This window comes from Pseudocercospora fijiensis (genome assembly GCF_000340215.1).
Source record: "Pseudocercospora fijiensis CIRAD86 unplaced genomic scaffold MYCFIscaffold_2, whole genome shotgun sequence".
Taxonomy (NCBI): domain Eukaryota; kingdom Fungi; phylum Ascomycota; class Dothideomycetes; order Mycosphaerellales; family Mycosphaerellaceae; genus Pseudocercospora; species Pseudocercospora fijiensis.
The window spans coordinates 5,111,807-5,126,348 of NW_006921533.1; positions in this window are offsets into that span (position 1 = coordinate 5,111,807).

The window sequence follows — 14,542 nt, forward strand, 5'->3', positions numbered from 1 at the left end:
TATAGGGCAGTAGAGCCGCTAAAATATAGGACCCTCGGCATCTTATATAAGGCTTAGTAAGCCTAAGGACGGAAATAGTAGCGAACAATTAGAAACGAAGGGAAGACAGTATAAGAAGGGTATGTTAGCAGGTAGATAGGGTAGTAGTAGGTACAAGTAGTATTCGATAAGGAGCTAGGAGGAGAGGGAGGAAGGTAGGAGAGTTAGCCTAACGCCAAGCGCCAAGCCCTGCCTAAGGCATTAAGACCCTAGCTTTACTCGGCCTAGTTACATGCTAATTACATATAGCCTCTTTAGCCCTAACACACGCTTCCCTTCTAAAGGCCGCGCCCTCGTAGCCGGTCTTTGTCCTAGTCTCAACCTCTATTACTACTAACTTAGCAGGTCTAATAAGCTGCTTAGCCCGCGCTAAATTAAATACTTAACTACCTAATTATATAACTATATCAAACCTTACCTCTAACAATATAATGTATAACTCTAACTGCGCTATCTCTATATATAATAAACTATAAAGTAATATGTATCTATAAGAATTAAAGGCCTTCGACTAATTATAATACGAGCGCGTCTTCCCTGCTATAACAGGTAGACGTACGAGGTATTGCAGCACTGCCTCTGTTCTAAGTAATGTCGTATCGAGTTCTTTACGTCTACTCTTAAAAGACCTAGCAATATCCGCTTCTAAGGGTTTGTCCGTTTCCGAGGGTTATTGTTCTTATTGTTCGTAGTTTCGCTAGCCCTAATTAGCTAGGTTTAGCAGCCTTTAAGTGTCAATCTTATCTTATCTTTTTAAAAAAACACAGCTCGTCTAGTTTCTATAGGTAAAGGCTATTATAAGTGTAGTAGTAGAGGTTCGCCTCGCTTAAAGGGTTAGATAGATCGAGGAGTAACCTATTGTCCGTAAGATCGACCCCGGCTAGCTTAGCTCTATAGTTTTACCCTTAGTTAGTTAGTCTATTAGTCTACTTAATCTTTTAAGCGGCTTAAAGTTTTGACTCGGCCTTAAAGTTTTAATTAAACCTTTAACAGGCTTAAAGCTTTAATTAAAGTTTTGATTAAAGATACCTTAGGCTCGTAGTATAGGTAAGGTTGTATCTATAGGCGCAGCGACAATAGCAAGTAATATTAATAATAGCGGCGCTAGTCGTCTTAGCGCTAACTTTACCTCGCTTCTAATCTCCTCCTTCTACTAATAACACACTCCGCAATACTGTTACTAATATAGCCGCGCTAGCCGTGCCGCCCTTTAGTACAAGCGAGACGCCGTCGTTATTATTATTATTACTATTCTACGCGCACACGCTCCGCCCTCGCCGATCGCCTAGGCCTCGAGGCCTCGATAGAAGGAAGGAATAAGAGGGGGCGTTAAAAGGAGGGTCTTATAGGGTGCGCTAGTAAAGAGGTAGGTTCCTTAAAAGAGTAGGCGATTAGTTAATAGTTATAGCGCGTTTGTTAACGCTCGGTGCGCATCTACTATAGTAGTGTAGTCTTATTGTCCTTTGTTGCCGACAATTGCTTGCCTCTAATTAGTTAGCTAATAGTACCCCGGGGGTAGCATTAATCCTAGGCTTAGTAGTAATATTATAGGCATTATAAGCTCTTAGCCTTCTTCGTGTTCTTTACGCTAGTCTAATATTTATCTAATAACTTAGTTATATCCTTAAACGAGTCTTTAGCCTCCTATAAGTCCTATTTAGGTAAATAGCCTTGCTATCTTAATAGGTACTCCTTCTTGCCCTGCCTAGTCCGATGCTTTAGGATACGTTCTATAGACTACAGCTCTTTACTATTAGCTAAGACTTCTTCTAACTTAGTAGGCGCTTTATCGCCTTTACGCTAGTAGTATAGTTTAAGGAGGGATACGTAGAAGGTGTTATAGATAGTATAATAAGGTAGAAGCTACAACTAATAGGCCTATACGGAGGAGCCCTTAACTTCTCGAATACGGAATAGGCTAATGTATCTTAGTGCGAGCTTGGGCCTTGTCTTGCTATTAGGGGATAGGTGTTTACGGATACGGAGGTTCTTCGTACTAAGTATAACTATATCGCCTTGCTTAAAGGTTATTAGCATATAGTGTTTGTTATAGTAGGCCTTCTAATAGGCCTAGGCCTTTGCTAGTTTGTTAGCTATCTTAGCGTAAATCTCTCGCATCTTTTAAACCCTCTTAATAGCCGCTAGTATCTTAGGTGTTAGTACTTAATACGCTTCCCTTTCCTTACGCTCGGCCTCGAGCGATAGGGGATCTTATAGCATAGCTGCGTTCTAGCCTATTATAGCCATATATAGTAACACCTTAGTTAATAAGTAGACACTGTTATTATATACGAATTTAGCTAGCTATAGGAGGTTAACCTAGTCGTTAGGGTTCTCGTTAATATAACTACGTAGGTACTGCTGCAGGGTGGCATTCTGCCTTTTAGTCTAACTATCTGTTTATAGATAGAATGCTATAGACAGGCGATGCTTGAGTCTTAGCTATAGGCAAATCTTACTCTAATAGTAAGATATAAATGTCGAGCCCCGGTCGGAGACTATCCCCTTAGGGGTTCCCTAATAGCTACAGAAGATGTTGTTCTACAACGACTTAGCTAGGTTAATAGCCGTCTAATCCTTTCGGGCAGGAATGTAACGAGCGCCCTTAGTAAACCGATCTACGACAACTAGGATAGCATTATATACATCCTTACTGCCCCTACGCTTAGTAGGCGGGAGGCCTGTAATAAAATCTATTATAAGCTTAGCAAATAGCTTCTTTAGAATAGGGAGTAAAGACAACTCGCTAAATAGTAAGTGCTTTAGTACTTTAACTCGTTAACATACGGCATACGTGTTTACGTAGTCCTTTATATCCCGCTTACTATTTAGCTAGTAGTATATACGCGATAGTAGCTCGTGCGACCTCTCTATACTATAGTAACCGGCAAGCTTACTATTATAGTGTCGCTTAAGAAGCTCTTATCGGATCGAATGTTTAGTAGGGACATAGTATCTGCCCTTAAACTTCAAATAACCTTTGTTATCGATCGACTAGTTGTTACTCTTACTAGATCGAGTCTTTCGCCTACTTATAAGCTTATCTATACGTTTAGCAGCAAAGGCGTCCCTCTGCTAAGCCCGTAACAGCTTATCTATAAACGATTAACTATCCCTATTTGCAAGGTTATTTAACAGCACCCTCGCTATTAAACGAGGTACGCATTATATATATCTAATAGCACTAGCAGCCGGATCAACTGCATTAGTGCTTTAATCGCTGTTACTATATATAGCGATATCGACTAGGGAGTTATTATAACTTCTCCTATCTATGTCCTTAGCTCTTGCCTTAATACGCACTATTAATATAGTAAGAGTATTAATATGCTTTAAGCCGTCGCGGAGTCCGGTAAGCCGCTTATCCTACGCTTGCTTATTAACAATACGGGCTATAGCAATCTTATACTATAGGTTGGAAACAAAGAATTAATGTGTTAGGTTTCGCTATCGTAATTAGGTCGCCTCGATAGGCTATTAGTAGGGTTACTTACGCCTAGCCGGTATAACATATCAAAATCAAACCTAGCGAGGTAGACGGCCTATCTAGCCTATCGACCTATAACCCTAGTAACCTTAGTAATACTACGGAGGTTGTTATAGTCTGTATAGACCTGAATAGTGTGCTAAGCACTATCGAGATAGTAGCGCTAGTGCTTAAAGGCCTCGACAATAGCTAGGAGCTCTTGCTTATATATCTCGTAGCGACGCTCTATATTAATTATCTTCCTCGAGAAGAAGGCAATTAGGTGCTAGTAATAGTTATTATCTAATTGCTAGGACATAATAGCCGATATAGCGAACTGTGAAGCGTTAGTCTTAATTCGGATCTGCTTGTTTAGTACGAAATAGTGTAACAAGGGGACTTTAGTAAAGCGTCGCTTTAGACCGTTAAAAGCGGCTTATACTCTGTTAGTCTATTTAAATTCTCTAGTCGGGTTAGCCTTAGTTTTAGTAAGCTTAGTTAGTAGCATTACGTGCCGCGAGTAACCTTCGATAAATCGACGGTAGAAGTTAGCAAAACCTAGGAATAATTAAAGCTCTTTAATACTAGTAGGCGTCGGCCACTTAGTAATAGTCTTAATCCGATTAGGATTAGCCTTAACACCCTCGGTTGATACGAGGAAGCTAAGGAAGGACACCTCTTTAGTAGCAAAGGTGCATTTAGAAGGCTTGTAATACAAGCTATAGGCCCTTAGGCGATCGAGTACCTTGCGGACTATAGCCTAGTGTTCCGCAATGTTAGGAGAGTGTATATAAACTAGGATGTTATCTAGGTAAACTATATAGAGGTGATCTAATAGGCCTAATAGGGCCCGATTAATATAGGACTAGAATGTAGTAGGGGCATTAGCTAGCCTAAATAGCATAACTAAGTACTTAAAATGGCTATAGGGAGTACGAAAGGCTGTCTTCTATTTATCGCCCTTACGAATACGGATGCGGTAATAGGCGTCCTTAATATCTAATATAGTATAGTAGTAGGCACTAGAAAGGCGATCGAGGGTCTTATTAATAAGAGGAAGTAGATAACGATCTTTAATAGTAACAGTATTAAGCCTACGATAATCGATATAGAGGCGCAGGCTACTATCTTTCTTTAGTACGAACAGGATAGGGGCACACTAAGGTTATAGAGGGGGCCAAAAGGAACCTCCTTACCCTCTATAATGTTAATCTTATAATCCGTCTCCTTAAACATAGGCAACGTCGATACTAAGTAGTGTTTGAATACATTAATATAGGTCTCTCGAATAGGCTCCGGTATGCGCTTAAGCTGTTTAGGGTCTATGCTATTAGGGGGCACAGGTTTATCGTTATTACTACCGAGCAGGTCGGCAGTTAGATTAGCTAAGGCGGAGGCTAGTGTTAGGTTACTAATAAACAGGACCCTAATATTATTAGGATACTCGCTAATATCGATATGTTTAATGTCCTCTTTCCGAGCGATTCTAAATCGCTATTGCTAGCTGCCTAAGTCTATAACTATAGCATAGTACTTAAGAACAGGGTTGCTAATAACAATGTTAGATAGGAGGCTGTCTATGTCTACCGCGTAGGCAGTAAAGTTTAGTAGGCGCTTATTGCCGAGGTCGTCCTTTAGGGCTATATAGATATAGTAGGCCCTATAGGTTAAGTGCCGAGCGTCATTAAACTAAGTAAGGGTTAGTAGGTCAGTCCTAGGCAGTTGTCGAAGGTCTAATTGCTTAGCTAGGCGATAGCTAATAAGGGTACTAACTAAATTTCCTAGATCTAGTGTAACCTTAGTCTTATAGTTAGTCCTATACGTGTCCGATACGAGATAGGTACGTATAATAGCTAGTATAATGTCGATGGTCTTACGCCGTATAAGGCTAACAGTTAGTGCGGCGCTTACTCTTTTTTCGACTAATAAGAAGGTTAGCCTATAGGGGTAGCGTTAGCTACTAAAAGGTGCTTTCGGTATTCGGCGGTAGCACGGTCGATTCGGGCCTAGTCCTTAGGTTTGTCGCATTAGCCTAGTAGATAGCTAGTACTGTTACAATTAAAGCACTTTAGTCCGGTTAGGGGATTGCTATAGCTGTTACCGCTGTTGTTAGCCGAGCGATTAGTACTATAGGGATACGAGCCCCTTCTACGGCCCCTATCGCGGCCTCCTCTATATAGCCGCCGGCTACGGCTTCTTCTACGATCGTTACTATTCCTATTGTTAGCATTGTTGTCTTAGTAGGAACCTTAGTTTCCTCCGCGGCTACGGTTGCTACGGTTGCTAGTAGGTCGGATCCTTAATTCTAGTCGTTGCTAGAGCTAGATAGCTCGTTCGGTAGTTTCGACTTTAACTATAAACTGAATGCGTATAAGATTAGCCTATTTAAACACACGGCGGCGGTCTAACTTAAGGACCAATTCCTATCTCAATTTAGGGCGTATTTCGGAGATCTAGATAGAATTAGTTTTAGTCGGGAGGTCGTCTTCGAGGGTCTTTAAATAGGCCTTAAATAAGCGAGCCGATTGATTAGTCTTTTGCTTAGCTCGAAGGTACTAGTCCTAAGCGTGTTGTTGCCTTAGTATAGGGTTTCTAAGGGTGTCTAGCATAATGGTTTTGTAGGTCTGCTACTAAACAGCAGTCTAGTTATTAAGGGAGTTAAAATAGTTATCCTAGGTGCGTTTTGGGTCGCCGTTAATGTACTGCATAGCATAGACGACTAGTAAATAGTCATTTAGTAGAGCCCTTAGTGCGTTTCGTTAGTTAAGCTTATAGTTACGAATGTGGTCGTTGTATTACTTTCGACTAGAGCCGTTAAATACGGTGCAGTCCTTAAGTTTAGCATCCTTCTTCTAGATTGGGACTAATAGTAAGGAAGGGCCTACTATCGGCTTAGTGTTAGTTGTTAGGGCCTCCTAAAGGCGGCGAATTTCGAGGAGGTTATCCTTTAGCTATTATTCTTAACGTAGGGTAGTAAGCCTATTTTAGGTGGCTTCTTAGAGTCTCCCTACTAGTTAGGGGCTAAAGGCTAGCTAGCTATATCGTCGGTTGACAATATTGTTAAGAATGTCGTTAATAGGCAATTCTAGATCATTACCTAGAATTACAGGTTCTTCTTTAATAGGCTCTCCGGCAGGCTCTTTAGTAGGAGGCACTTTAGTAGGCACTTTAGCGGGAACTGTGCTACTAGCGTTGTTATTGCTAGCGCTACTAGCGGCAGCACGGTTGTTGTTGCTTTATAATAAGCCGGCTATTGTAAGGGGTAATACTAATAATATATTATAGGCCCCTAAGATACGGATGTAGCGGAATTAGTAGATATCGGCTTAGTGCGATTAACTCGGTGTAATAGGCCGTATAGAAGGCCTTGCTTAATAATTAGTACGGTTGTTTCGATAGAATAGTACGTATAGGTCCCGTTCTTCGGGCGCAATATAGTTAGATTAGTTATTATAGCTACACCGCTAAAAGCTTAAAATAAGGACTATCTAGCTACTGCCCTTAAAGGGTAGATCGAATACTGTATAAGAAGGGTATATTAGCAGGTAGATAGGGTAGTAGTAGGTATAAGTAGTATTCGATAAGGAGCTAGGAGGAGAGGGAGGAAGGTAGGAGAGTTAGCCTAACGCCAAGCGCCAAGCCCTGCCTAAGGCATTAAGACCCTAGCTTCACTCGGCCTAGTTACATGCTAATTACGTATAGCCTCTTTAGCCCTAACAGACAGTTAAGAAGGAAGGGAGGACGAATAGAAAGCACTATATACTAGGGTAGAGGAGGTACTAAAGGCGGAAGATAGAAGAACCCCTAAGAGGGCATATAGGATAATAATCTTAGAACTCCTTAGAGGACTAAAAGCAATCTACAACTAGGCAAGCTACGTAATTACAAAGGTAGCTAATATAGTCGCAGCAAAGATTACGAAGAAATAATAGGAAACAAGCCTAAACTACCGTACCTAGGCAGTAGTAGCTAGTTAGGAGGCGCTAAAACCCCCGAGGATAGTAGTTAGAGTCTATATTACGGACCTATAAGAGCAAAAGGAAATCTAAGGACTTATAGGGAAAGAGATTGTAGAAAGAATTACAATTAAAGAGATAATTAGGGCTAGGAACGAAGGAAAAGGGGTAATCAAGCTGTTTATAGTATAAGAGTAGGACAAAAAGAAGCTAGAAACACAAAAAGAATAGACAACTAAGATAGGGAAAACAGCAAAGGTCTCCTAATAGCAATTTATAATTATAGCCTATAGTATAACAAGAAGCTTTAAGGAAGAATAGGATATTAGGAGCCTATAGAGACAAAACTAAGCTATATACCTAGGCCTAAAGATTACAAAAGTAGTATAGATTAAAAGGAAAATCGAAGAGACTAAGAAGCAGTCTTCCCTAATTATCTAGGTAGGGAGTATAGAGCAAGCTAATATAGTGCTAAATTAGGGGTTGTTCTAAGACTATAAGAGATTAGAAACAGAGATATATAGAAGCAACTATAGGATAATGTAGTGCTTTAAATGTTAACACTATAGACACTTAGTAGCTAAGTATATAAAGACAACTAACACCTGCTCCTATTATATAGGGGATTACTAGGTTAAAGAATGCAAGGCACATAAGGGAGAAGCAAGATATATATACTGCACTAAAAGACATCCCTCTTAGGCGAAGGAATGCCTAGTAAGAATACAGGCAGCGAGGAAGGCAAAGGAAGCTAGAATCAATACACTAAAAAGATATACAATAAGTTAGGGCAGCTAGGTACAGAAGCAACCTAGCTAAGTGCTATAAAAGAGGTCCAAATAAGATAATAGGTTTATATTTAGGGCCTTACTAGCACAAGAGAATCACTAGCAACTAGGGAGACTAAGATACCTTAACATTATAGGAAAGGAAGTAGGGCAGACAAAGCTTAGTTAAATGTTGGTCTAAAGTAAGGGAAGACTAAAGGAAAACTTATAGGGAAATGATATAGATAAAACCTAATAAATATTGCAACATTACTAAACATTATATAGTACAATATTAATAAGAGTAAAGACAAGGTATAGAGGAGCTTCCTTTAAGCACTAAACCTAAAAGAACATTATATTATTGCAATCTAAGAGCCCTAGCTTAACCTATATATAAAGAGACTAGCAATAGTCAAAGACCTAAGATACTACCTAATTATCTATAATTAGGGAGCCCTAAGGATATATATCTATATTAGCAAGGAGATAGATATAGAAACCTAGCAGGCTATACTATAGGAGGATAGGGACCTAATATTAGTTCAAGTAGAGACATCCTAAGGTACACTCTAAGTCCACTATATATACAACCCACTACTAGACTCAAGAAGCAGTACCTAACTAAAAACCCTAAAAAGACTACTTAGAGTTATCTAGGGGAACACCTACTAAATCCTACTTAGGGATTTCAACCTCTACTACCCCCTCTAGGGCTTAGACTTTACCCTAGCTTACTACTTCCTAGTAGGAAGACTAATTGATATATTAGAGAGGGAAGAAATAGAAATTGTTACCCTAAAGGGACTAATTACTTAGGAGGCAAGAGGAAGCAGTAGCACACTAGACCTATACTTTATATTATATTAGATTAGGAATAGGATTACAAGATATAGGATTAATTAGGAACTAGAAGAATTATTAGACTACTTCCCGGTATAGATTAAACTAAATGTCTAAGCTAATTAGGAAAGGGAACTAGAGGAGAAGCTCAACTAGAAGGGTGCCTAATAGGGCAGGATTAGGGAGGAACTAAAAAGGGACCTAAAACTAGAGGAACTCTTAACAAAGTACCTACTAAGGCTAGAGGACATTAATAAAGCAGTAGAAGAACTAATAGGAATCCTAAAACAGGTAGCTAGAAAGCATACCCTAGTAAAGAAACATTCACTATATTAGCAACTATACTAGACTAGTAAATATATAAGGAAGGTTAAAGTAGTAAGGAAGGCTAGGAGGCAGTAGATACAAACCTATACCTAGGAAGCATAGGACAACTACAATAAAGCCTACTAGGAAAAGAAGATCTAGATTAAGAAAGATAAGATACAAGAATAGAGATCTATAATAGGAATAATTATAAAGAAACTAGAAGAGATATAGAGGATAGCTAAATAGGCAAGGAGACCTAAATAGGATAAGGACATACTACTACAATTCCCGGACATTATAGACTAATAAGGACAAATATAGACTATAATAGAAGGGAAAGTAAGAGCCCTAGGCTAACACTTCTTCTATAGAAAAGTATAAGCAGACCTATTAGATATAAGGGAGATAGAACAAGAGACTCTACTACTAGGCATACTAAGAGACACCTAAGTTAAACCCGAAACTATTGAAAAGATCCTAAAAAAAATTCTAGGCAACAAGGCACTAGGAGAAGATAAGATCTATAACAAACTTCTAAAAGCATATAGGAAGGGGCTAGCCCTAGTACTAGCTAATATCTTTTTACAAAGCCTAGCACTAGGACACTACCTAAGACTATTTAGGAAGTCCCTAACAGTAGTGCTAAGGAAGCCCTAGAAGGAAGACTATATACAGCTTAAGGCCTATAGACTAATAGCCCTACTTAATACAATAGGCAAGGTGCTAGAAAAAATTGTCGCTAAAAGGCTAACAACCTTTGCCGAGGAAAGGAATATCCTTCCTAAAGGCTAGATAGGAGGAAGAAAGAAGAGGTCAATACTAATAGCTATAGAACTAATTATAGAACAGATTAAGCATATCTAGTACTATAGTTAAAACTAGGTAGCAACCCTCCTCTCCCTTAATATCTTAGGAGCCTTTAACAATGTCTCCTATAAAAGGCTCCTATATATACTTAAATAGAAAGCTACACTAAACTAGATAGTCTAATTCATCTAGTCCTTCCTATAGGAAAGATCAATATAGCTCATTCTAGGTAAATTCAAATCAGACCTAATACTAACTAAAAAGGGAATCCCCTAAGGATTAACACTCTCCCTAATCCTCTTCCTTATCTTTATAGTAGACCTACTCCTACTCCTAGAATCAAAAAACACATTAGTATTAGGGTTTATAGATAATACGAACATCCTAGCCTAGTCTAAGACAATAGAAACCAACTATAAGATCCTAGAAGAGAAGCACTAAGAGTATAAAAAATAGGCAAGGAGGTATAGAGCAAAATTCGCCCTAGAAAAGTACTAGCTTATCTACTTTAGCAAGGCTAAATCAACCTACAATATAAAGCAATTAATCACTATCTAAGGCTTTAAAACCCAACTATTAGCAGAGCTTAGGGTACTAGGGATCTAGCTAGATCCAAAACTGAATTAGGGACTATAAGTAAAGAAGGCAAAGCAGAGGGCAGATGCTAATATACAATCTATTAATAGGCTTATAGCCTCTATATAGGGGGCTATATTCGAGAAAGCCAAAGTTATATACAAAGCAATTGTTAAACTAGCAATGCTATATAGAATACAGATATAGACAGCCTAGGAGAAAACACTAAAGAGGATTGAACAACTAGTTAGTAGGTCCTAAACCTAAAGCCTAAAGAAAATCCTAGGAGCATATAAAACTATACTAATAAGGGTAGTGGAAATAGAATTAGGGATCCTACTAGTTAAACAATACTTTAAGGGACTAAGACACTAATATATAGCAAAGACAATAGAATACCTAGCCTAACAGACTATCTAAAAGGCACTAGACAAGATAAAAGCCTAGTATATTAGGACTAGGAGGCGAGACAGACTACAAATAACTCCCTAGAAAGTTAAAGACCTAGAGCAATATAGAGTCTTAACAAGAGAAATGCTAGAGAAAGAGCTTTAGGGACTAAATATAAGGCTAAAGGAAGACAAACTAAAGGGAGAGAAACAAAGCCTAATAGAATTAATTACTAGACACCTATAAGAGTAGGAATAGAACAAAACACAAGTTAGACTAGGAACCCTAAAGGCACTAATCAAATTTGGTTAATACAACTACTAGTTCTATAAGGACCTAAATAGGGCCGAGGCAAGCCTAACTATCTAAATCAGATCTAAACACATTAGATTCAGATCTTACCTATTTAGAAGAAACGTCCTAGGAATTAAAAGCAGGGCTTACTAATATAGCTACCAATCTTAGAACCCTAAGTATATACTGCTAGTCTGCCCTTAATAGTTAGAAGGCAGAAGTAATTAGAGACTAAAAGCAATAGAAAGGGAATACGACAAGCTAATCTAGAGCAAAGAAGACCTAAAGAAGATAGTAAAGTGGATTATTAAATAGGGATTTGTACAACAATTCGTACTAGCAAGGGAAACTAAGGAGTAGATAAGAAGGAGGGAAGAAGAGGGGGAAAGAAGGGTAGGGCAGTAGGCAAGGTAGTTAGAGGGTAACAACTATAACACTAGTGCACCCTAGAGGAAGGAGAACAAGGAAACAAGGAAGATTAACACTTATAAATAGGACAGGAGGGAGGTTTTTACTAACTAAGTTGGTTTCCTACCTAAAACAATGCATAGAAACAGACCTACATAGGCCGAAAGGCACTACAATAGGCGAATGAAATATCTATCTATCTATCTATCTATATAAAGGCATATATCTTAAAGGAGTTATAAGATCGATAGGGGTTAAGAGGTCGTAGGTTCGAGTCCTATACTAGCTATTTTTTTTATTTATACGTAATTAATAGGAAATGTACTTAAATCTTTAATTAAATATTACTACTACGCAATTAATAGGAAATGTACTTAAATGTTTAATTAAATACTACTACTATTAAGCTAATACCTTTATACGCAATTAATAGGAAATGTACTTACATCTTTAATTAAATATTACTACTATTAAGCTAACACCTTTATACGTAATTAATAGGAAATGTACTTAAATCTTTAATTAAATATTACTACTATCAAGCTAATACCTTTATACGCAATTAATAGGAAATGTACTTAAATCTTTAATTAAATATTACTACTATTAAGCTAACACCTTTATACGCAATTAATAGGAAATGTACTTAAATCTTTAATTAAATATTACTACTACGCAATTAATAGGAAATGTACTTAAATGTTTAATTAAATATTACTACTATTAAGCTAATACCTTTATACGCAATTAATAGGAAATGTACTTAAATCTTTAATTAAATATTACTACTATCAAGCTAATACCTTTATACGCAATTAATAGGAAATGTACTTAAATCTTTAATTAAATATTACTACTATTAAGCTAACACCTTTATACCCAATTAATAGGAAATGTACTTAAATCTTTAATTAAATATTACTACTATTAAGCTAATACCCTAGCTAATAAGCTAAGAAATGCGGGGTAAGTTAAATTCCCCTTTACTTTAATTATTGTTTCGATTAACGTTCTACGCTGAAATCCGGGGTAAGTCAAATTTCCCTTCAATCTTTGATTGTATATTACTTCTGCGAAATTTCTTAGCTAATTATTTCGGTCTTAGCGGACAACTTGGATTTTCGCGGGCGGTGGCCGCGGTATCTATAGCGTTAACGTACATCGGAGTGAAAGTTAGCGTCCGGAGCCCTAGAAGGTGCATAATATTAGCACTTCCGGTACCGCTAATTACAGTGTCCTATACCAAATCGAGGTATTGGCGCCGCGGCTAAGTATAGCACCTATAGGAAGGCTTAGCTATCAATTCCTCCGACTAGAGGGCTTAGAAGTTACGTATAGGCACTATCTAGGGTATATATAGACTATCTTTTAGTAGATTTAATAATATATCATTTTATAAGCTTTTTGCAATATTAAAGAAAGGAAGAAGGAGTAATTTAGAAGTAAGCTGAAGGTCGTTATATAATTAGGAGTAGGTCTATACTAGATTAATAGTATTCGAGAGTGTAATTATAGAGGAGGCGCGGAGGAGTAGTCGGCGATAAATAGGTACTTTCGGTAGTGTCTACGTGCATAGAGTCCCCTATTAAATAGTTAGCTTCTCTCTCGTTCCTTTACAATGCCGTATACTTACACTAACGAGTAGCACGCGCAGTATAGCCGCAGAAGGGGTTGTTCTAGCGCTATTCGCACTCGTAGTACGCCGGCTCTTCGCGATTAACGATATACTAATCTTCTAGAGGTATACCGTCTACTAGACTAGCGCCGTCTAGCTCTTATTAAAGCCCTCGAACAAGGTAAGGAAGACAGAGCGTAGTTACGCCTGCTTTCCGACGTTATTAGTAGCCGTAGAAGTCTAATACTATTAGTTATGCCCTCTATCTATTTACTTAGTTCAATACCGGCATTTAATCTAGCTCTATTGCCTTATCGGTCTAGAAGTCTACTAAGGCCGGCTCTGTCGCAGTTATCGCAATCTCGTCGCCCTTAGGTTCTACGGTTTAATAACCCTCTACGCTATCAATTCTATATCTAATAGCGCGACCGTATACTATCTGTTCTACTACCTGTTTACGACCGTCCGCTAGAGTATAATAAGTCGGAGATGCAACTTCGAGAGCAGCGCGAGCTTAAACAGCAACTTCTAAGCTAAATACGTCGTTTATAGGTTAAGGTTATCGATTTAACTAAATAAGAGTCTTAATCTTTAGATAATAACTTAGCCTCGGTACGGATTAGCCCGCGGACCCGGCGATTCCTATTAGATCGGAATTAAAGCTCCGAAGGCGGGGCACTAGCTTCTTCTAACACTTCTAATACCTCCTTCTAAATATTTCTATCGATATAATATACTAATTTATCGTACCCGATACTGCCTACTATACTACTTGCAAATCGTCTATCTAGCTAGTTAACTCTGCCGAGCATTGAATCCCTTCTTTTTAGACCGCTAGGGCTATTGCTAACGTACGAAATCGCGACCTAACAAACTACCGAATAGCGAGTCTACCGCCGAGCCGTGCTTCTATACAAACTACGCACCACTATCAAACAACTATACCGAATAGCTAAATAGCCGCTTATTTACATCTTAGAGTAGTCTCGTAAGGCATTGTCGACTATCTATCGCATCGTTTATAAGCCTTTTACTCCTAGGCGCTGCCGAGCCTACCGAATCGACGAATTCG